Genomic DNA, 26019 nt, shown 5'->3' on the forward strand with positions numbered 1-26019 from the left:
TGGTTTCATAGACTTTATTTTCTTCTCTTCAATGTTTTCCACAATGACAGGATCAAATCTAGAAAAGACTTCCTTGCAATCATTCACAGGACTACAAAGTCAGTAATTACAGGCGGTTCAGAGAAATAGCCTTGCAATCTATACCTTTGCTTATGTCTTACATTGGTGAGTCAACAATAGTCTAAATTTGGCTTTGACTGACTGTCTTGGTGGGTTGTCCATGTTAGAGATAATGGAGAATATCTTAGAATAGTGAGTTGGTTCAGGAGACCTCGGGATAGGAATTAGTTTCTATTTTTTAGGTTATGCTTCTAACTTCCCTAAATCTATGATTACTATATAATGTGTGATGTACATGAACAATGTAGAGCATTCTGCAGAGCCAGACTCTCCTAGTTTAGACTCTCTTTCGTAGAGCTGACCAGTGGGTTTCATTTTATTTAATACAAAACATTGCATTTTTAACATGGTATCAGAGCGTCAGGGTTGAATAACCCGTACACTAAGTGGAGCACGCAACTAAGCCGAAATCATCACAAGTTTTAGGTGCACTAATGTGACGATCCCACTGTAGAACTTCTGCGTGTTTTTATTTTGCCGACCGTCACAGATTTGAAGTGTACAATCACGAAGACCTTCGCGAGTCCGTGGTGCTAACTCGTGTTGACTATGCAAACAAGTGAGGGGCTACGTGGAGGCCGAGAGAAAACTGCATCCTGGAAGATGTTGACAGTAGATAATGTGTAGTGGTTTATTGAGTCGAAATATGTTATCTCTTTTTTTATCAAAATTAAAACTAAGTTTATGTCAATTAAAAAAAAAATCTAAAATTAAATAACTATACAAAATATTTAAATAATATTTATTAAAACAAATTACAAATTAAAAATTTGGATCTCTATAAACTCAAATTAATTCAGTGTTTAAAATAAATATACAGTAATAAACATAATTACCAAACATAATTACCAATTACCAGGTAGGTAGAACCTTTATTTAGGTCGAGTAACGAGGATCTGTCGAAGCTCGGATGGCCAATTATGCTGCTTTTAGAGATCGACATGAAATATATATATAGTCTAAAGCTATAGTTTTCGGTAGGAAGTCAACCTGGTTAAATATGTTCTTTTCAGGCTTTGTGAAAATAGTGTATTGCATTAGTTATTCTTTTGTGAATTTTCCAATTGCATGAAGTAAGCGCGAATATCGTGTATTGAATTTGTTATTTTTTTTTGGGTGAATTTCCCCATTGCATGAAGTTTTGACTCGTTAACAAATTGTGGTTAGATTTAATGAAGTCTCGTACCTTGTCCATTTGGTGATGGAGTATGTTTTAGATTAGTAGGATGTGTGTGGTTTAGTTTGTTTATTTAGTCATGGAGTATGGTTTATATTTGTATGGTGTGGTTTAGTTTTATTAGGTTTTAGGTTCGAACTTTATAGATAGGGATTGAGTTGTTTGTGAAAGAAATATATAATTGTGGTGATAATTACATTTTATTAATAGATTTTATGGAAAGAGGTTGAGGGTGACAATTACTTGTGGATAAAATAAATTATTCTGTGAGTTGTTCAAATTCAAATTTCATGAAGAAGGGTTGAGGGCCACAACTACTTGTGGATAAAATAAACTATCCCATAATATAGTTGAATTGAGGCTTCTATGATCCATATTAAGTTTATGAGAAAAATTATTTCGGCGTAAATCACATGATAGTACATTTGTCGACGCGTTTCGAACCAACGAGTGTGGTTCATCATCAGGACACGTTGAAGAATCAGATCATGGCTACATCTTAAATAGGGAGAGCACTTTCCAATGGCTAGATATGACTGAAAAACGGCTATATTAGACTAGACTAAGCAAACGGCTATAATATTTTCAAATTGAGAGGCTCAATAATGAGGTTGAGGGTGGGAAGCAAATCTATTCGAGTGCAACCAAAATGTAAAATAGTGAGAATACTTCAAGCATTTTAACCACAAAACTTATTTTTTCCAATTACTTTATATGATATATAGATAAAAAATTTAAATAATATGTAATATATACATAATTCACATCAAAATATTTTACATAACATGTGCATTGAGGCATTTTATCTATGTACTACATTGTCTATATTAAATGATTTTTTTATTAATATATTTCTAAGTATATGTCAATATTACTTAAAATATTTTATTGATGACCTACATTGAAATTTTTTTATTGTTATGAATGTTTTTAAATTTTACATATTAACTTTATATTAAAAATACATCTCTCTCTTATTATTCTTATTGTAGGAAGTACTTGATATTTTTATTTTATTTTTTAACTTTCATTTATTTGTTTATTAATGATGTGAGAATTATTATTGACATTTAAAGCTACTAACTTGGTCCATGTCTTGATAATGAACTCTTGGTGGGTCTAAAAAGTGGACAATAGCTCCTCTTGGTGGGTCTAAAAAATGGACAATAATTCTCACATTTGTGGATGTTCCTTCATCAATAAACAACTCCAAACATAGAAGCTAAAAAATTAAAAAAGAAAAATGGATTATTTTTTATTTTGGACAAAGAATTGCAACATTAAAATATTTTCTTTTAACATTTTCTTTGTATATATATAGATATATATGAAATTAATATGGAGATAAATTATTTAATATAGACTTAAAATAGTTTATTTAAATCTTGTGTTGAATTTTCTTTTTAGGAGTAATTCACTTTTTCACTTCTAATTATTCTATCTTTTTAAAGTTGATATAAAATTATATTACATACATATATTTTATGAGTAAAATATTTTTACTACACTAGGTTGTAATGGCAACAACAAATTTAGTGTCGATAATGATGTTGGGATTATGGATGTTTAATAATATATATATATATATATATATATATATATATATATATATATATATATATATTCTTTTTGTTTTCTATTATAAAGCATATTGTTTTTCTATTTTAAAAAGAAATTATTTATATTTTAAAAGGAACATGTGTCAACTCCATACTGAGCACATTTAGAATCACACATTTCCCTCATAAGACAAAATCACTATCTCCCTTATACTAAGTTGTAGAATGCACCAATTAGCACAATTATTCTTCTAGGATAATAAATCTTTTGTATTTACCCAAGAGCTTGAGATCACAGACATCTAGCCATAACTATTTTATGCTCCAAAGAAATAGCCGTACCAAATGCAAAGAGTTCATTTGGTTTCAATTTGAGACTGCTAAATGTTTTCAATTTGAGACAACTATAGATACTTTTACCCCTATTTGAATCCCTTTCAGTGCCAAATCTGATAGAAAAAATGCCTCTGTTCAGGTGGATAGGATAGAAGCTTCTATGTTTTTATTATCATTATTTTTTTTTTCTAGAATTATGTTGAGGTTTGTTTAGATGTTGGATAGGAAAAATAACATGTTGAAGTTTAGATATTGGATAGAAAAATAATCCGTTCACTACTATGGAATGATATTGTAAAGATTATGCGATCAAGCCCACACAACGATATTGGTAATTTTATCGTCATAATTAATTCCCAACCTCAACCCTTTCCAATAGAATTTAAACATATAATTTGACTTTCCATTTCCAGTCTTATTAGTTTTTATTGTAGGTTCTGTTCGGACTATTGTAATCGATATGATGATGTTAAAACATTAATTTACCTATTTGTTAGTTTTCCTGATCACGTATAAGCAAAGTTTTTAGACACATATCGTTTCACCATCTTATTTAACCTCTTCGCAAGGCGAACCATATATTATGTACATTCTTTTAATCATATAAGTTCACAGTGTAGCCTAATGCTAATATTAGTCTCCAATATTAAATGCTATGTTATATGTTATACTTGTTTGGGTAATTAGATTTTCTTTATATCTTGGCTCTGCCTTATAAATTCCACTTGCACACCATGGATGTGCCACCTATAGTTCTAGTGTCACCTAATGTTCGACAACCTTCACTTTTCCTCTTTTTCGGGTGGATAATCAATAACTTCACCATTTTGGCATTGGGCTGAGTTGCAAGGGATGAGAAAGGGCTCCTTAGTTCTCCGTTGATGTAGGCAACTTCATCTAATTTCATGGCAGCCCTCATTAACATTCTCATTGTGGGCTAATTGCCTGACATGACACTGGTTTTGTGGATAATCAATAACTTCACTATTTTGGCGTTGCGATGCAAGGATGAGAAACAGCTCCTCGGTTCTTCGTTGATGTAGGAAGCTTCATCATCTTTCATGGCGACCCTCTTTAAAATTCTCATTGTGGGCTAATTTCCTAAGACCGACTTGGTGGATAATTAGTAACTTCACCATTTTGGCGTTGCACTGCAAGGGATGAGAAAGGGCTCCTTAGTTCTCGGTTGATGTAGGTAGCTTGAACTACTTTCATGACGACCATCTTTAACATTGTCATTGTGGGCTAATTTCCCGACACGACATTAGGATCCTCAATTCTCCATTGATGTAGGCAGCTTCAACTACTTTCATGGCAGCCCTCTTTAACATTCTCATTGTGGGCTAATTTCCTAGCACAGTTCTCAAAGTAGTTCGAGGGCCAATATAATATCCTACTCCTAGACTAATATATCTGTAATGTACAAACTCTTACAAAACAAAACTCGCATTTCGGAGCTTGTCGACTGCTCACACTACAAGCAAAAGCTCTGTCAAAGATTCCTATGAGCATGGTCTCTTTATTTATCATCTATTGCAAATCCGTTGTCTTACTCTGTTGCAGCAAACGAGGTACACATTTACAACCTTATATTCAATGCTTTTCATGAAACGTATCAATGTAAGAAGTTCGAGGTGTAAAATGTATATTATATGGTGATATCATATGTGAAAACATGGAGGTATGCTATTATATCTGCCAAATGTGAAACATATAGGTGTGAATCCAAGTGTAATACGTATATATGGTTAGATCATATATGAACACGTATCTATGCAAGATTGTATATTAAGAGTGTTTGAGGAGTTGTAGTAGTTGTTCCACCCCAAGTAGAGTCACAAATTGGATTCCCTTAGCCTAGCTCTCTGGCATCAGCATCACCTGGTTGTCTTTAGTTTGGTTCAAGTATGGACTTTGTTTTAGTATTAGTCCCTAGTATTATTCTTTTTAGAACTAGGTCACATTGAATGAAGTATTATTATTTTTCATTGCCAGGAGAATATGCTAATATCAAATGTTAATATATATTGTAGTAGGTCCGAGGCTCGTGGCTAGAACTTCTCCATGTGCCAACTCATATATATCAATTCGAATTACAGAAGAGATTGAGAACTACCAACAATGAATGGCAGGGTTTTCAACGTTTTTCAACATAGAGATGTAGGTATAATAACATATCTATGCAAGTATAATATGTCCCAACCAGAAGTTGTGTCCCAAAAGAGATTCCAGATCGGGAATTATTCAGTTTACCTCATTTATTTCACTTGGTGGAATGAATTCTTCTTTAGGTAGAGCAACTCTCTAATTTTCATTTTTATTTTTATTTTTTCTTGATGAAGTAGATTATGTTGTATGAGACATTGTTTTTTAAACGATCAAGATCACTATTTTTCTGTAAACAAGTGAGGCATTTGTGTTGTTTGGTTTCATAGATTTTATTTTCTTCTCTTCAATGTTTGCCACAATGACAAGATCAAATCTAGAAAAGACTTCTTTGCAATCATTCACAGGAGTACTAAGTCAGTAATTACAGGCGATTCAAATAAATAGCCTTGCGATCTGTACCTTTGCTTATGTCTTATGTTGGTGAGTCAACAATAGTCTAAATTTGGCTTTGGCTGACTATCTTGGTGGGTTTTCCATGTTAGAGATAATGGAGAATATCTTAGAATAGTGAGTTGGTTCAGGAGACCTCAGGATAGGAATTAGTTTCTATTTTTTAGGTTATGCTTCTAACTTCCCTAAATATATTATTACTATATAATGTGTGATGTACATGAACAATGTAGAGCATTTTGCAGAGCCAGACTCTCCTAGTTCAGACTCTCTTTCGTAGAGCTGACCAGTGGGTTTCATTTTATTTAATACAGAACATTGCATTTTTAACATGGTATCAGAGCGTCAGGGCTGAGGAACCTGTACACTAAGTGGAGGGCGCGACTAAGCCGAAATCATCGCAAGTTTTAGGTGCACAAACATGATGATCCCACTGTAGAACTTCTGCGTGTTTTTATTTTTCCGACCGTCGCAGATTTGAAGTGTACAGTTGCGAAGACCTTCGCGAGTCCGTGGTGCTAACTCGCGCCGACTGTGCAAACAAGTGAGGGGCTGCGTGGAGGCCGAGAGAAGGCTGCGTCCTGGCAGAGGCTGACAACAGAAGGCTGCCTGGAGGCCGAGGTTTTCCAAGGAGGCCATGGTAGAGGCCGTGAAGGAAGCCACGGTGATCTGCGTGTGTGCTGTGAGATCAAACAATATTGGAGATCAACGATCTTTGTCTTTGACACAGATCTAGGGTAAACCTAACATTTTTGTTTTACCTGTCAATTTTTATTTATTTTTAATCGCCAAGATGAATAATCAAATGTTTGAAGCATGATTGAATGAGTATAACAAGCTTGATGGCTCCAATTATGCGAATTGGAAATTCAAGATGCAGACATTGCTAGAATTGCAAAGTACTTGGACGATTGCAAATGGGGATGAGCAGAAGCTAGCAACTAGATCAGCATCAGTCCCAAACTGGGAGAAGTGAGAAGGTAAAGCAAGGATGCTGTTGAAGATGTCAATGAAAGACTGTATCATACCACACATCAGAGAATGCAAATCAACAAGCGAAATTTGGGGAATATTGAAGGATTTGTATGAGATTAGGAATACAAATCATCTTTTGTTTCTAAAGAGCAAGATCTTATCCCTGAAGATGGAGGAGAATGAAATAGTTGCTTCCTTCATAGCAAGGATCAAGGATCTGAAGAACAAATTGTCAGACATTGGCGAAACAGTTGCAAATACAGATCTTGTAACAATTACCATGAATGGTGTGACCGATGACTACCAAATGTTCATCACTGGGATAAATGCGAGAGAGAAAATCCCAAAGTTTGAATAATTGATAGGAATACTGATGCAAGAAGAAGAAAGAATATTGACTCTGAAGCCCTAGAGTGCCAATCTTGCATTGATGGCGAAAAAGAACTTCTTCAAAGGAAAAGGAAATCCGCAACAACAAAATGGAGGAAGCTCACAGAAAAGACCAAATCCGACCCAAGGTATGAATCCGAATAAAAAAAACTCTATAATTAAATGTTTTTTATTGTGGAAAACTTGGTCATATAGCTAGGGAGTGTAGGAAGAAGAAATATCATGAAGAAAAACAGAGGCAGAAACGACATGCAGGTCATCTCGCGAATGATAATCATGAGCAGAACATCAGATTGTTCATGACAGATTTTGATGAGAATGTTGATGTAGACATCTAGTATGTAGATTCGGGAGCATCAACACATATGACATGAAACAAGCAATGGTTTAAATATTTTAAAGAAATCAATAACGGAGCACAAATCTACCTAGGTGATGATAGAAGTCATCAGATAAAAGGGTTTGGGAAAATTTCTGTCATTTTACCTAATGGTAATGTAAGACAAATTCATAATGTCATGTATGTGCCCAGTGTAACAAAGAACTTGATTTCTGTATTAATGATTACAGATCAAGATCTTAAAGTTGAATGTTTTAAATCTAACTGTTATATTAAATATCTACTAGATGGCATGAAGACTATTGCTACAGGAATTCGAACAGGAGGTTTGTACAAATTGGATGTAAGACCAGCATTAGTTCAAGCTTTAACAACAGTAGGTTTGACTACAGAAGAGTTGTGGCATCAAAGATTTGGTCATATCAACTACAATGATTTGTTGTTACTTCAGAAAAAGGAAATGGTAAGAGATCTTCCTATGTTAAAACAAGTGCATAATGATTGTGATGCATGTACATTAGGAAAGATGCATAGAGAAGAATTCCCTGTTTGAGTAGAGAAGAAATAGAGAGATATACTTGAATTAGTGCACACAGATCTTTGTGGACCCATGCAAACAAAGTCATTAGGAGGTGCACTGTATTTTTTACTGTTTATTGATGATTGCACAAAGTTTTCTTTGGTATATTTCTTGAGTAAGAAGAATCACACATTTGAATACTTTATGAAGTTTAGAAATATGATTGAAAAGCAAATAGGGAAGCAGATAAAAATTATCCGCTCTGGTCAAGGGGGAGAATACAAGAAGGATGAGCTTATCAAGTATTGTAAAGACCATGGGATATTACAACAATTCACAGTACCCCATACTCCTCAACAGAATGGAGTAACGGAAAGAAAGAACAGAGCCTTGGTGGAATGTGCTAGAAGCATGTTGAAAGGTAAGAACCTTTCAAATGGTTTTTGGGCTGAAGCATTGAATACTGCAGTTTATTTGAAAAATAGGAGTCCTACAAAGAATCTTGAGTTTAAAACTCCTTATGAAGCATTATATGGATTTAAGCCTGTAGTAAAACATTTAAGAGTATTTGGGTCTAAAGCATTTGCCCATATTCCAAGGAAGACAGAAGAAAACTATATTCAAAAGCCATCAGATGTACCTTTATAGGGTATTGTTCATAATATAAAGCTTATAGATTATTTAATCCCTCTACTGGCAAGATTTTTGTTAGTAGAGATGTCATATTCCATGAGCAGGATCATGAAGAGTTTGATAAGCATAATGAGGAATGGGATATTTCGTTCTTGGTGGAAGAAAGTGGAGAAATAATAAACAATCAGGATCAACAGCAGACAAAGGCAGAAGATGAACAACAACAGATACAACAACAACAGTAGTAGCAGTGGGAAGAAAAAGAAAATGATGATTAGACAAGGTTTGAAGCTACCCCACCACTCAGGAGATCAGGTAGGAAAGCTCAATTGCCTGCAAGATATAGGGAAAATGCTTTTATAACTAGTATGATGAATGTTGTTGAACCTTCTAGTTATAAGGAAGCAAATGAATGTAGTGAATGGAAAATAGCTATGGAATAGGAATATGAATCTATAATCAGGAACAACACTTGGGAACTGGTTGAACTTCCTAAAGGGAAACAAACCATAGGTTGCAAATGGTTGTATAAACCCAAGATTAATGCAGATGGAACCATAGATAAATTAAAAGCTAGATTGGTAGCAAAGGGGTATTCACAAAAAGAAGGCATTGACTATGAAGAAACCTTTGCCCCTGTAGCTAAACTAAATACCATCAGAATGTTGATTGCTTTAGCTACTAAGAAACATTGGATGATTCACCAACTAGATGTAAAGTCTACATTTTTAAATGGAGAATTGAAAGAGGAGGTTTATTTAGAGAAACCTGAAGGGTTTGTCCAGAAAGGGAAAGAACATTTAGTTTGTAGATTAAAGAAAGCTTTTTATGGGCTAAAGAAAGCACCCAAGTCTTGGTATGAAAAGATTGATTTATTTTTTTTGCAATTTGGCTACAACAGAAGTAAAAACGACCCTAATATATATACCATGCAAGATGAAAAAGGGCGCATAGTGTTGATTTCTTTATATGTAGATGATTTGATTATTACAGGTGATGCTACTTATCTAATCAAAGAAATCAAGCAACAGATGTCACAGGTGTTCGAAATGAAACACCTTGGTGAATTAAGATATTGTTTGGGTCTTGAGATCTGGAGAGATTCAGGACAAACATTTCTGTCCCAGGGAAAGTATGTCAAAGGAATATTAGAAAGATTCAGGATGGATCAGTGTAAGGCTGCAGCAGTACCATTACAGTAGAACATCAAACTGCAGAGTGAGGATGGCTCTAAAGAGGCAGATGCGACACTTTACAGACAACTGGTTGGGAGCTTAATATACCTAACCACTACTAGACCAGATTTGGCTTATGCAGTCAGTGTGCTAAGTCAATACATGTCCAAGCCACTTGAAAGTCATTGGAATGCAGTGAAATGTGTTTTGAGGTATCTACAAGGTACTGTAGATTATGGTATTATTTATACTGATTCCTCTGATGTTAGATTGACAAGATTTACAGATTTAGATTGGGCTGGAAATGTAGACGATCGTAGATCCATAATAGGCTATGCATTCAACATTGGATCCGGGGTGATTACATGGAGCAGCAAGAAACATAACACAGTTTCCTTGTCTTCAGCGGAAGCAAAGTATCAAGCTATGTGTGCAACAACATGTGAGGCAGTTTGGTTGTGGAGACTTCTCTAGGATGTTGGGGAAGAACAGAAAGATGCAACAACAATCAGATGTGACAATCAAAGTTCAATCAAACTTGCTAATAATTCGGTGTTTCACAAAAACACTAAACACATTGATACACAATTCCACTTTATCAGGGAAAAAGTGCAATCAAAAGAAATCCATTTGGTATATTGTAATACATGTGATAATGTTGCAGACATTTTCACTAAGCCTCTTGGCAAAATCAAGTTTGAAATGTTTAGGGAGATGTTAGGCATATTTGTGAACCCCTTCTCCATTAAGGGGGAGTGTTAGAGATAATGGATAATATCTTAGAATAGTGAGTTGGTTCACGAGACCTCAGGATAGGAATTAGTTTCTATTTTTTAGGTTATGGTTCTAACTTCCCTAAATCTGTGATTACTATATAATGTGTGATGTACATGAACAATGTAGAGCGTTTTGCAGAGCCAGACTCTCCTGGTTCAGACTCTCTTTCGTAGAGCTGACCAGTGGGTTTCATTTTATTTAATACAGAACATTGCATTTTTAACAATCTGACACTTGGCTTGTCAAACCCTGCTGCCCGCTCAATGCAAGAACTAGCTATAATGCAACCTCCCTTGTTTATACTTAAACTTAACTGATAAGCAATAAGTTGCATATCCATATTATAAACATATCCAGGAACCTATTAATTGCACACCCTATCATCAACATGTAGGTTTCTAATAAAGGATTGGAACAAGAACTCTGCTTATTTTGGGTATCAATACTGATACGAGTCTCTCAGAAATAAAATGTTACCATGCCCTTAGGTAGAGGGGAAGATATCAATGGCTTTTGGGAGAAGGTTAATCAGATGTATTTTAATTTTGGAAATTGGGAATCGCTTATTTTTAAATTCTAAATGCGTTTTTAAAAACATAAATAAATGTAGTGTTATAAAAAGAATTGAGACACTTGAGATGTGTATATCACACTACTCGAATTTATCATTTAAAAAAAATCTCACAAATTCAATCAAAATCAATTTTGAAATATTAAAAAAAAAAATCTCCAAGTTAAACTTTGTCGCAGCATTTTCAATGAGAAGACCTCCTGGGCTGGTTCTGTGGAAGTATTATAGGACTACCTCTGGTATTAATGCATATCTATACTAGAAGTAATGTTTCCATGTGTGCATATTTGTATTGGAAGTAATGCTTCCATGTGTTGTTGTGAGTTGTCATTATGAGTTCCCGAGTTGTAGTCGTGATCTAAATATGTCAAAGTCAGTCTTTTATGTCCTATATATGTGATTGTTGTGATCAATAAAGATATCAAAGTGTGTTTTGGTGTTGCATGCAATCGCTCTTTGATGTCTCTCTTTTCTTCTAGCACGGTATCAGTGCTAGTTCAGCCATGACTCTCTCATGAGAGGGGTTGAGATCATGCAATTTTAGCCATGATACTCCTTTGCACATAGATTAGTTTAATTGAGTGTTTCATCTATTGTTTGTGTGAATATTTGATTTGTCTGTGGATTGTGGATAGTTGCATGAAAAGGAGAATTATGAAGGTCCATTGTTGTTGATGTTGTGTGAAGTTCCATTGTGGACAAATATTTGTAAAAGAAGAGGAGATATGCTCAATGTGAGGAAGCTGGATCAACATAGATTTGGTTTGATATAGTGTGGATATACAATTGAGAGCAATGTCTAAATGTTTTAAATGGTGGTTCTCGAGATTATCAGATGGTGCAAGATGTACAACCGCGGCATGCAAGCAGAGTGTTGGCATTTCTCATTCTAGATATGAACTAATAAAATATTGTGGTATTGTTTATCCAAAGATCAAGATCCAAACACTACAAATTTGATGAAAAATACCAATATGCAAACTTATTATTATTATATATGATCTGATCTACACAGATCAATAAGTGGTCATTGAGTTTGTCTCCTTACATTTTGTTGGTTTGTGTTTGTGTTTTTATTGGTTATAAAAAGGGTTGGTCGTTCTTAAACTGGAAGCACCGGTGTCTGAAACATCAATTCTTGTGTGTTTTTATTGGTTATAAAATTGGTTGGTGGTTCTTAAACTAGAAGCCCCAGTGTCTGAAACATCAATTCTTGTGTGTTAATAAGGTCAAGTTGTTTGATAAACTTTTGAACACATTCATTATCCTGACCTCCATCCTATCAACTGATGGATAACCGAGAGCAAAATATCATACTGATTGTGGTTGGTCCATAATATGGTTCATTACTTGATGGCTCTTATTGCGGAAGCCCTGACGAGCTGAAGCATCAATATTGTTGATCTTGCAAAGTTCACCAACAATGGTCAGAGACAGTTACATTTTAAATGGAGATCAAGTGATAGCTTGAATATGTGGTGGTGAAAGAGCGTTGTTTGCAAGATTCTAGAGTGGATATGAGTGTTGATTAAGACTAGTTACATAAATATTATCCTTGTTGTTGTAATATGTGTTTTCAATGTTTTTCATGTAAGCATTAAGGGGGGCTATTGGAAGTAATGCTTCCATGTGTTGTTGCGATTTGTCATTGTGATTTCCCGAGTTATGGTCGTGATCTAAATATGTCAAAGTCGTTGTTTTATGTCCTATATATGTGTAACTATTGTGATCAATAAAGATATCAAAGTGTATTTTGGAGTTGCATGTTATCGCTCTCTGATCTCTCTATTTTCTTCTTACAATCTGCAACAAAGATATAACACATCACTGATAGATCCATGAAGCAACATGGCTCCTTAAATGAATTTTGGACATCACATAGTTACATTTAGATTTGCCAATTGTTAGATTGCATACTCATATCTATCATGTTCATTAAGTTTTCCATTTTACTTGATTTAGTCATCTTAACCTACTTTTATCATATGTCTCTTATTATTCCCAAAAAAATCAATTTGATTTTAATATCAAAAGTTTACAAATCATTTTTCAATTTCAATACCAGTCCACTTGATACAAGTATCAAATTCAAAAATATAATTAAAAATATTATAGAACACTCCATGATCCCCTCCATTCATTTCATTCCACTCTCTCCATCTATCCGTTTCATTCCCCATATGCTAAATTCATTAGTTTCATTCCACTTTGCCATCCATCGATAATTTTCATTCCCTATTCCCCATCCTTCAAATTCATTAGTTGCATTCCACTTTGTCCATCCATCCTTCCCTTTCATTCCCCATCCACTTGATTCCCTGTTTCAATTCTAAAAGACTTGTAAAAGATTTGAAAAATAAAAAACAAGAGACTTGTAGAGAATTTGAAAGATAAAACATAGAAGTGTTGTGCAAGTCATAATTCCTATCCATCCTATCCAGTGTTTTGTTTAAGATTGTTGTCATGTCATAATGTATGTAGGATATTATTTGCCCTTGCCAAAGGCACTCGGAATTGCAACCACAACATTATTCCTTTGTTTAAAAATCCATAATTTTATCAATCATGAAGTTTGAATGCAATGCCACTTATAATCCTCGTGATTTGTAGCACCACTAATGCCTATTGCAAAGGAAGATTTGTAAGTTAATGCGGTATGGTTGTAAACTAAGGTTCTCAAACTACATTAAAGTAAGGGAACTTACAATAACTATTCTTTATTAGTTATTATTAGCTATTTCGCTATATGTTTGTGATCTGGTTTCTATAATGCATTGAGGTGAGGGGAACTGTTTCCTGAACTTAAAATAACTACTATTTATTAACTATGATTAGCTATTTTTCTATGTTTGTTATACTCATTAATATTGCCATATTGCCATGGTCTTTAATTTAGTGATTGCAATAATGTGTTTAAACAAGAACAAGGATAAGTTGCTATGCAAAATAATGTTTATTGAGTCAAATAATGTTTAAATGATTGTTAAATGGCATGAGAAGGATGTGTTTTCATGGCAAAGCTCCATCTTTGGGTTCTATGAGAAATAAATCTGATTAAATTTAAACAATTATTTTACTACATTTAAAAAATTATTTTACTACAATAATGGTTTCATTGGGAGCAGATGATTTTTATTTTTTTTATTTTTTTAGAGTAAATTTTTCTTAAGGATGGAAAATTAGGCACTTTACAAATTTTAAATTCACAATGAAATTAATTTCTTTCTCTCATATATATATATATATATATATAATTTTTTTTAGTTAAATCACAGTGATGTTTTTCAGGTGGACAAACAAAAAAAAGGGCTCATCATCAAGATCAAGATGGAAATATTAATCTCAGGATGTAAATAAATAATTCAGAGATGCAACGGTTGTATCTATGCAATATTTATTTACAGTATGAGATCAATCATTCCATCTTGATCCTGATGCTAACCACATTTTGTGGAATCACATAAACTTCCACTAGCAAATGTTTTTATATTAGGAGGTTTGAAAAAATAATATCATAAGTTGAGTTGTTATTAAACATTATGGTTTTCATATAATGTAAAATTTTATTTATGATCACTTATTTTTATATTATTACACAAGGAATTTCCTGTGTATAATAGTTAAAGTATTATTGCTTTGTTAAGCACTGTACAAATAATTGTTGCTTATTTTTCGAGATTTTAGTTTTATGGGGTTTATGAATAAGACAATACATATAGTGTTGGCTTGAAACAGTAATAGGTTATCTACAATCGTAAAGATCTATAACTATGTGTAGGATTCAATGTAAGTTAAACCCAAAAGTAAATATTATAAGAAAAGTGTTTTGTTCTCATGAATCCTTCTAAACCACAACAAAATTTGATTGTTTCATTAATTACGATCTTTTCTAGGGGTAGATGTATTAATAGCTTTCATATACCAATTATGTATATTAGGTTTGTGTCCTGGAATTGAAAAAGGTTTCTTCTTCTTGATGTGTTTGTTTAATTAAATTATAATATTAGGCTTTATAACTTTAAGTTTAAAATATTAGGTTTCAATATTAAGATTTATAATATTATGCTTATTAAAATTAAATAATATTAATAATATTTAGTTTTTAATAATTAATAATATAATTATTAATAAAAACTAAAATTTATTCTCGAGTCAATCATATGATTAAGGATATTAATGATATAAATTTATTAGTGTATATCAACAATATTTACTAATATGGTTGTGTTAGTATTAAATGAAATAACAATAAGATCTTACTATAATGCATAACCGTAAGTTTGTATATTTAATAAATAAAAATTTAAGCATTATGTATACTTTCATTATACTTATAATCAATATTTAATTATTATTTAATATTCACTCTTCACATCAAATTGATTTGAACATCATAATTATGACACAATGATTTATGAGTAAGACATTGTTTATGAAAAATAATGAAGTTAAAGGTAATTTGTAAAAGATGAAAAATAATTTAAAATTAAACTATACCATACAAATCAATTAGTGATTGCCATGTGATTAAGTGTTAAGATATTTAAAAAGTGACATAGAAACCTTGTATGCTATCTAAAATGTAAATATGTTTGAGATGTTGAAGAGTCAGTAGTCCAGAACTCAAAGTGTGAACCCTAATTTTTAGCCAATATGATGGTGTTGTTTGTTTTTAGGATAAAAGGCGAGTTCTCAGTTTGTTCCAGTAATTTGAATGAGTTTCCAAATTTAATTTTATATTTATAACTGTAATTATCATTATATATTTTTTTTCCAATAGAAAAATCTAGAAAGATCAACCCCATGGGAGAGCATCAAAAAAATTGACAATGTAACTTTCCAATATGCGAAGTAAACTGACCCTTAGGACTAACTGTAATTATCATTATAATATTCAAAATATATATTCAAAATCAACGATACCAATAATTTATAACTTATTAAAATGAAATCATATCAATAAACAGTTTCTCTCAAACAGTCAGTAGCCAAGGACTGAAAGTGTGAATTTTGATTTTTAGCTGACTGGCGTATTTTTTTTAAAGGATAAAAGGTGAATTCACATGTTACAGTAATTTGGATGAACTCGAGAATCAAACTTTATAAATATAATTGTTATTATAATATTAAAAAATATATTTAACTGTCAAACGAGTTTGGTAGACTAATAATTTATAACTTATCACGTGTAAAAATGCCACATAGTTAGGTATTTTTTTCTTCAACTTTTACGTCGTCTCCAAACATCTCCTATAAAATTATAACTCAAATAAATTAAAAAACAAACTGCCAACCACTTAAAAAAATAAAAATCATATCAATAGAGTTTCTCTGCGAAACGGGTAGACTTTCACTTAAGCAATTAGCAGTGGAGGTGTGAACTGTAATTTCTAAACCGACATTATAAATAAATTATTCCATGAGTTTGACTTGTATCCAAGCTTGGACGTTCAATGGAGTTTCCCATAATCTTGGTGACAAAATTCCACTAATGGACCCCATGAAGAAGGGTTGAGAATGAGAATTACTTGTGGATGAAATAAATTATTCCATTGGATGTTCAATAGAGTTTTCCATAATTTTGGTGACAAAATTCCACTAATGGACCCCATGAAGAAGGGTTGAGGATGAGAGTTACTTGTGGATAAAATAAATTATCCCATTGGATGTTCAAATTCAGATAATCAATGATGAGGTTGAGGGTGAGAACAACTTGTGGAGGAAATAAACTATCCCATGAGGTGTAATCACAATTATCATTCCATTGATGATAAATCATTTTTTTATTTAACATCTATTTATAAAGACCACTGAGTACCAGCTTCAATTACTGAAGAATGAAACAAATACAATTTGAGTGTGCGTAATGGTTAAGAATATGTGTTTCTTCTTAAAAGGTCACAAGTTCGTTCGAAGTTGAATAATCATATATTGTTGCATGGAGTTGGATAATAAATCTTTTGTATACACCCCAAGCACTTGAGATCACAGATCTTTGTCAATAACTATTTTATTCTACAAAGGAATAGTCCTACAAAGAGAAAAGAGTTCATTTTGTTTCAATTTGAGACAACTAAATGTTTTCAATTGAAAGAGCTATAAATGTACTTTTACCCATAAGTAAATCCATTTCAATGTGCCAAATTTGATACAAGAAAATGCCTCTTTTTAGGTGGATAGAATAGAATATTTTATGATTCTATTATCCTTATTCCTTTTTAGTTTTATTTTTGAATTAGGTTGACGTTAATTTTGATGTTGTATGGAAAAACAAATTTTTCAACACTATGGGATGTTGTCACCAGGGTTGTGTGAGGTTGTATCAAGCCTGGAAAAACCATTGATAGGTTTTATCTTCACAATTGGCTCCCAACCTCAACCCCTCCCAATAAAATTTGAACTTACAATTTGCTTGCCACTTCAACTCTTTTAATATTTGCACTTAAAACTTAATTGGTACTATCCATATAATAAACATATCATGTTAATGGCACACCTTATTATCGTCATTGGAATTTAGGTTTCTAATAAATACTTAGAATGAGCACTCTGCTTATTTTGGGTATCAATATTGATGTGAGTCTTTCAAATATAAAATATTACCATGTATTTGGGTAGAGATGGCAACACCAATGACTTCTAGGAGGAGGATTCCACTCTTGGAAATGGATATTGATTAAATGTTTACAAGAAGCCCCTCTCTAGGAAGTAAATTCAATAAGCAAGGAACTAAATTTGATTGAGAGCATCAATTCTCCCAATCCATCATTGGTTGAAAATCTCCATGGGGTAGACAATAGGCCTCAGGAAAAAAAAATGTTTTTGTCTCACCTTAACTTGTATGTAGGTACTATAGGAAAGGAACAAGAGACAAAATCAGTTTGTACATTCAACCCAAAACATCAACTCCAACACTCCAAGTGGGCCCAAATCATGCCTCCTGCACTATTTTCCACTTACTTTCGTCATCCACTATACGAAAACTCCATCGTCAGTTCTTTACCATCCAATTTCTTCATCTTCCATTAACTGCTACAAGAAAGTCCTATAATGTTATACGATAACCTAGTTTCAAGAAAAAAGTTATAGGTTGAAGGATTTCTTTGCAATCAAGATAGAGACAAGCACCAAGGACATCCAAACATCTATCTACTCCATTACCACACATCATGTGCTAAATTCTCCTTCATTGTTTTTCATTTCTAGCCCTGCAACAACTCAGTTGCTTGTCTTTTCCACCACATCCACAATAACGACCTTCTATGTTAGCACTAGTAGCTCCTCCATGAATTATCAAGTCCCCATGCAATTTCAAGAAGGTATTTTGGTGAGAATGAGGGACCTTTTTGGCTACCACAGGAGACTACACAGTCCTATAATAGCGTACAAAAATCCTACAAGCTCAATCTGCAAAGAAATAAAAACACTCCTAATGAAGACTGCAACCTCCGAAAAGAAGATCAATAGCCTTATCAGCACCAGTACAATCACTCACTCCAGTTTTTAAAAAATGAGCCTAAGCAACTACATGATTTCCTGTAAACTGCTATGTGATTGTTTTCTCACAAGCAACACCTTGCAAACACTTGCAAGTACACAAAAACAACCTCCAATGTCATGAAAAGGTAAACATCAAGTATGAAATCCCTCTAAAACTCACCCTACGAATTCATTTGAGCATATGGAAACATTATTTGCGCAAAAGGAATTGGTTTTATAGCCAGATAAACTAGCAGAACACTGAGACAAATTTAGCAGGCACACTCCACTTTGTCTAAAAGTTAATCCCACGTGTGTGAGGGTGAATGAAACAAATTTAATGATCGTTTGAAAGGGTGGTTGTTTTCATATCTTGATTGCAAGGAAAAGTGGAATTACAAGTCACAAAGGTCGATAAGGTTAGGTGGGACCATTCAAATAATGCGTGTTGGGCTCCTTTTCATCCATCACTTGGAATCAATTCCACTTAAGTGAGATATCAATTGAGAGTTCACCACCTATTTTTGTTTAAATGTTCGACATGCAAACAAGATTTAAAAGGCCCACGACTAGGTTTACCTCCCTACAGGAGAATGCTACAGAGTATAGGGTCTAGAATTTCAAAGTTATAGGAGAATAATGTAAATAACTACAAGAGGGAGGGTTTTGGTATAGGAAGAATAGGACATCATTAAAAACACTCATAGGGACCCCCGATAATACTACAAAGATTGATTTTGGTTCAAAAACTATAAATCTAAGCTCTTTCCCTAATTTCCATTCACATTTGGCATTATATCTACTACTTAAATTGTTGAAATTTCCATCCATTAGATTTTATGTGTCAAAAAGAGTGAACTAACAGAGGAACAATCAAATTTTTCCCCTCCATATTGATTACCTCTAAACATACTGGGTACTTTGAATTGGGGAGATAAGTTCTTAATTTTGAATCTAGTTGGAGGATTGAGCATTTTTTTTCTTTTCAAGGTAGAATCCTTTACTGTGAGAGGAAACCCTGATTCCTGTAGTAGTATATTTTTCCCTGTCTAAAACTCTATCCAAACTTGTGAAAAAAAATAATAGGTCCTTACAAAACTTATCATACACCATGGTTGGTCGATTCAACTTCAAAGAACTAACTTATACCACCGGGATTCATCATAATCCTAAAGTTATTTCCATCTTAGAAAATTTTGATTGGATGGGTTTCATTGAGAAACTCAAATGATATGATGATGAGCTTTCCTTAGAGTTTGTCATGAACTTAAAACACCCTAAGGCCCAAGAATTAATCACTACAGTTAAATGGCTAATAATATATGTTTATAAATACTTGATTAGTAGGGCCACCACCCTTCTAAAGGGGGTACATTAAAGTGAATAAGAAAGGTAGGAAGTTATCAGTGTAAAGAGAGGATTTTTCCTCCCTAATGAACAACTAGATGAGGATAAGAATGGGATCAGAAAGGAAAGCTTGCCTTACCCTTGGGATGAACTAGCCTACGATTTTCTCAAGTACATACATTTTGAAGGAAGGTTAAGCATAGTGTATGCTTAGCAATTTATACTCCTCTACCAACATTTCAACCTGATCTACCAAATCATGAGTGGTTAAGTGTCCCATATTTCCTCCTCCAATCCCTAAATTAGATGAGAACAGAGGTCAAGGAGGGTAAACATAATTACCTAACCCATCACAACTTGATTAGATTAATAGTCATAGATGCATTATAACATATTCAATCCCCCATTCCCTAGTTATACTTTGTGGATGTGGACAGACATGCCTTCTTAGAGGCCTAGGCTGAGTTAGAAAAACCTGAAACAAGGTGGGTAGAATCTCAAACAGAATTAGCAGAAACTCAAGAAGAATCCACATAACCCCAGATAGAGGTTAAAAAACCCCAAAAGAGACCAAATAAGAAGAGAAAAGAAAAGGAAGTGGCAAACCCTATAGAATAGAGAGAAGGAGAAGAGCTCTTAGAGGAAGAAGAGAAGGAAATTGCAGCGTCATTAGTAACACTTAGCACTCCCACAAATCCAAAGACAAGTATACTTGCTCAACATGTTGTTTACACAAAGAGGAGAAAAATAACTAGGGTATGGTATAGTGGAAAGAGAAGGCCTCATTATCCCACTCCTATCACTGTTGAAGAGACCCCTAGCCCAGAAAAATAAGAGCTTCAGGATGTAAAGGAGAAGAAATTAAAGGAACTAGAGGTAGAAATAACATAAATTAAAACACCTCTTGAGAAATAAGGTAGAAAATACAATAAGGGGAAAGATGCTTAGCCACAGGAATAAGTTTCCCACCTACATGAACAATTTTACCTGGTATAGGAACAACTTATAGAATTACAAGAGAATAAAAGGACAATGAAGCAACTAGCCCCAAGGAGATCCTCCACCTTTTTCTCTTAGATTGGTGCAAGAATGGCACTTCTTGTGCACCTATCACCATAGAAATGACTCAACTTAAAGCAAGAGAAAGTTGAGACTCGTCGATGGAAACGGATCACCTAATCCAAAGGTGTCATTAATATCACTAATATGGAATATGAGATGAAGAGAATGAAAGAAGAAATGACACTCCTAAGGTTTAATGAAGCAAATAGGAGGGAGTGCTTAGAGAAATAAAATAAGTAGCTAAAAATCCAATTACAATAGACATAAATATTTATACACGTGAGGAACACTCGGGTTACAACCTTGGAAACAGATTTAGGAACCATGGCACACCTCACTTTAGAGGTATAGTCAATTAAAATAAATCCTCAAAGATTTACTCCTTATTTATGAAAGAGAAATGGTGTCATTTTTAGATAAACATGCTTACACAGAAAGGGTTTATCCATTTGCAAGAACTCAAGGAATTCAATGACTTTTTCCTAAAATGCACTATTGAAGACAAGGCCAAGGTTACTAAATTTTACCTTCACAAACTTGTGCTTCTAGATTTGACCATTTGAGACCCAAACCCATATTTGGGAGATGCACAATTATTGGCCCTAACATCTTGTCTAAGGCATGCCGAGGTAAAACATGAAGAAGTAAGAAATTCCATGGATGGGGAGATGAAGGTGTTAATATAGATTAGACTTAAACAACCAGATCCACCCATCCTCACCTCCACTCATTCAATCTTAGCAAATGATCCCAAAGTAGTGGAAGTTTACAAACAGAGGCAAGTGGAGGCCATCCTTCACTTCAAAGATACTTTCATTTTGTTAGGATAAGAGAGCTCATAAGCTTTCCAAATGAGATGGAAAACACTACCCCAGAACATGAAAATTAGAGAATACCATTCCCCTGACATATTATAAGTTGCACTTTTCAAGACTCATTTGTATAAGAGTATTCAAAGGCTTTGGGTCCAATGGGTTGGACTTAGATTTGATCCATTGATCTGTCCCTACTTCTAGGACTTTAGGAATATTAGAGTGAGGAATAAGAGTCTAGAGAGTAGATGTACATTACAAAGACTACAGGTTTCCACCCAGCAAACAAAACCACCTCCAACTCAGCATCAAATGTCATGGTGTACCCCCTCTCTTGCTTACATCACAGGGTACCCCCATGCCCTCACTATGTTTTTGGGTTGTTGGATTGTTGAAGTTTATGGTTGCCATTGAAGGGAGGGGCCAAAATCTAGTGGTGGAAACAAGATGGCAAACGCCCCCCACCCCCTTCTCCCTTGTTGACATCACAAGGGGGTGGAGGGACTCTACTATTAATCCACAACATTTATTTCTCGTTGCATTGTTACCATTGATCTACCAGCGGTGGGGCATAAAGGTATATGTATGCATAATTATTATGTTGTATCGACTGCTAGGAGTGCATCTAAGGCTTCATGTGTGTTTGTGTGTGTATCATTGTATCATTTCTCGGTAATTCATGTACATGAAGGGTCGATGACTTGTTGATGTGGGGTATGTAGGGAATGCATGGATGCTACCATTCCTTGGTAGTTACAAGGATTCCTCTATGGTTGTGTGCTTGTGGTACACAAGCACCACCGATTGAATGGAGTCCTTTTATAAACTTGGAACATGACATATATACAAATGTTCATATGGTTTGGGGAAATCCTTTTGTTTCCTACATTGGAATATCATAGCTTGATCTTTTTGGATGTTAAATGTTTATCTATATATGTGTGTGTGTGTGTGTTGGTTGAGGTTTAGTAAAGAGCCTTAGTGGATTAGAGGTTGGATGTTTCCATTTTATTGATCAATTGTTATCATTTTTTCATGGTTTCTTTCCATTGATGGCTAACACCTTCCTTGGCTGTGGAATGATGTATAACGCATGAAAATAAAAAGGTTTTGTACTAGACCTTTAAGGCATGGTATTTTGTGACTTTGATATCAAGTGATATGTTTCCCGTTGATTGCTTGTTTGTGAAAATGGGTGTTGGTTCTAGCATTGTGATTGGTGGTTATGTGTTGACTATAGACTCTGTATTATATGATTATCCATGATGATATTATGATGCAGGAGCATCCTTAGCCTCAGGAAACCCTCATCAACTAAAAATATGATTTTTCTTTAGTTTGTAATAAGTTATCTTACTCCCATGTATTTTAAGTTGCTGATACACCTATTACGTTAGTTGTTGATACACTGAGCTAGTAGTTGTTATTACTCCTGCAGTTATATTTGATCAAAATTGCTACTACTCTTGAGATGTTGATACTCCCAGGATCACTCGATAATACTCCTACTGCATGCAGTTGCTAACAGATCCAAAATCGGTAGTTGTTTAGTTGCACTACTACAGGACAAACCCTACTAGATGCATTGCCAAAATGAGACATAACAAATTTGATTTGTTTGCATGATAAGAAGATGTGAGTTGGTTCTATTTTGTAAAATGAAGAGATCGGTGGCATGGACAATGATATGCTATAGTGGAATATGAAGATGTTAACTGTGTGAAGATAAATTGCGAGAACAAGGAAGGAATGAGACTTTTTTTTGGAATTTAGGATTTTGCTTCCACCTCTTGGCTCTTGGACATTTGGTTGTTCGACTACTAGTGTTGGTTTGGTTACTTAATGATATTCAGAGAGTGTGACTGATTGTTGTACAAGTTAGGAAGGTGTCTAGTTGTTGTGCGTGGTTTTGTTATGTAACAATGTGGGAATTTCAAGAGATCTTAGGACATTGTTCTATAAGCTGATTTCTTGTCTATGACAACACATTTGAATGAATACAAATATTTGAAATCCTTTCTCTTTTCTTGTGAACAGACTCGAATTATTTTATTTGTTGTGTTCTATGATTTATTCATTTGAATCAATTAATTTAGTAACCAAACTCCAATGACTTGGGTTGTGCACTCTGTAACAACGATCCATCTTTTGTAGGTGTTGTGAAAGCTACAGAACCTGGGCTACATCATGTTACAATTGTGAAATTATAAATATGATAGATGTTAATGTGTCGAATCACTTTCTAACTTACTTTTAATGTAATATGCCTACTTGTTTCCAATGATGTAAATACATGCACTTTTGAGTCATAGGCTATTGAGTTGAATGATATATTATGCATCCTGTGTTCCCATTTAGTTGCATTAGGTATTGATTTGATGGTTTTGGCTAAATGGTCAGGGGAGCCATGATGTAAATATTATAAATTTGTACATATTTCTATATATTGATAAAATAAGGCTATTTGTAGAGTCCACTCTTCAGAAAGAGTACAGGGGGCATAAATCTAAGGAAAAAGGCAATAGCTCATCTTGTTTCAGTGAAAAGTGTACCCTAGGGCCCACATGGCTTTGGAAAGTACAACATGGCGAGATAAGGTCATGCAAATAAAAAATAAGTGTAATTTTTTTTGTAATGTCATTAATTCAACCATTGATGGTTGGGTGCTAGGGAAATTCAGTTTGGTTGCTAAGTCAAGGAGTCATGGAGTTGGACCTTGGAATTCGCATGGGTATGGTTATTTAGTTAACCATTCTAATGGGATGCATCTTGATTTTAAGTGAACCCCAAAGTGGCTTCGAGATTTGGGTGGCTCTTAGGGTTTGATGGCCCTAATTATGTCATCGTGCCATGGATATCTAGTGGGAAACTATGTTCGAAGACAATCAAAGAGTCCTAATTTGGGCTTTGGCACTAATTATGGGGTTTATTTAGATTGGTTGTTTGCCACTTGAACACTGAACAACAACAAGGCTCTTGGAGTTGCAAGATAACACTGCTCCGACCAACCATAAGTAAACTTGGAAATTGGGCACCACCAAGGGTCTCTAGCTGCACCACTTGGGCGCCGCTTAGGGGAACATGAGTTGTGGTTGGAGACTAAGGTTGTTGGGGTTGGTTTTGTGGCCAATGTTTTGTTGTATTTTTTACAACTGTTGTCTAGATTTTTGCCTTAGATTGGGGGTAACCTATGGTTAGGCTTATGAACCACATGGTTTGTGGATGGGTGGAACATGGAAAGCACGTAGCCAGTTAGCTGCTTATTATCAGATAAGTATTCGAATTCTCGTACATAGTTGTTTATGCATATGTTGTGTTTACTTAAAGTACTTATGTTTAAAACCTAGCCCAAGGAATTTGACAATATGTTGTTGATGTCAATTATTTCCATTGTGTTATTTAATCATGTTGTATGTGATATTTAATGCTTGCAAAACAAGTAGTATTGCACTTCATGACATTTATAATTTTCAAGCTTAGGTTAAAATGTATGCAAGAATTAAGCATGCATGCTTCTATAGATAATTCAATATAAATTAATGGTGTATATAGTACTAGTTGAGTGATATTACTTGGCTGGGGGTTGGAGACATTACATTTAAGATTGTAGAGGTCATGGTTGCTATCCTTTGGAAACAGGCTAACTTTGATTAACAATGTTGGTCTTGATGAAGAGGTTGATTTTAGAAAGAGTAGTTCAAGTGAGCCTTAGGCACATGAACCAACATTGTGTAATGTTGGTAGAGGGGAGGGGCATCCCTGTAGGCTCTTTGATAAACATTGAAATATCCCTTCTTGGAGTAGTTAGAGGGGTGTAGAATTTTTAAAGTTTCCATGAGACCTAAGAGAAGACTCGATCTGATTTCAGAGACATATATATGATGGGGAAGGCATATTGAACTACCAAGACACATGGGATTGAGTCATTTTGGGATTCTTGAATGCTTTACATGTTTTACATTTTGTTTACTATTGGCCTCATATTTTATTTTATTGCTTTGAATATTGACATAAGCATGCCCATGTTATCTTTCTTGTGATTTTGTGTTGTTGTTATGAAATTTTTATTGTCCTTCTTTCTTCTTATTCCTTCCTTTTTGTATTTTGGGGTCTTGGAAAATTTTTGGGTGTGGAAGGAAAGTAATGGAGCTATAGGGAAGAGCTGAGTAGAACCCAATAGGGAAATA

Source organism: Pinus tabuliformis, chromosome Q, assembly GCF_031772625.1.
Source record: "Pinus tabuliformis cultivar Carrire ecotype Pingquan chromosome Q, CPIR1, whole genome shotgun sequence".
NCBI lineage: Eukaryota > Viridiplantae > Streptophyta > Pinopsida > Pinales > Pinaceae > Pinus > Pinus tabuliformis.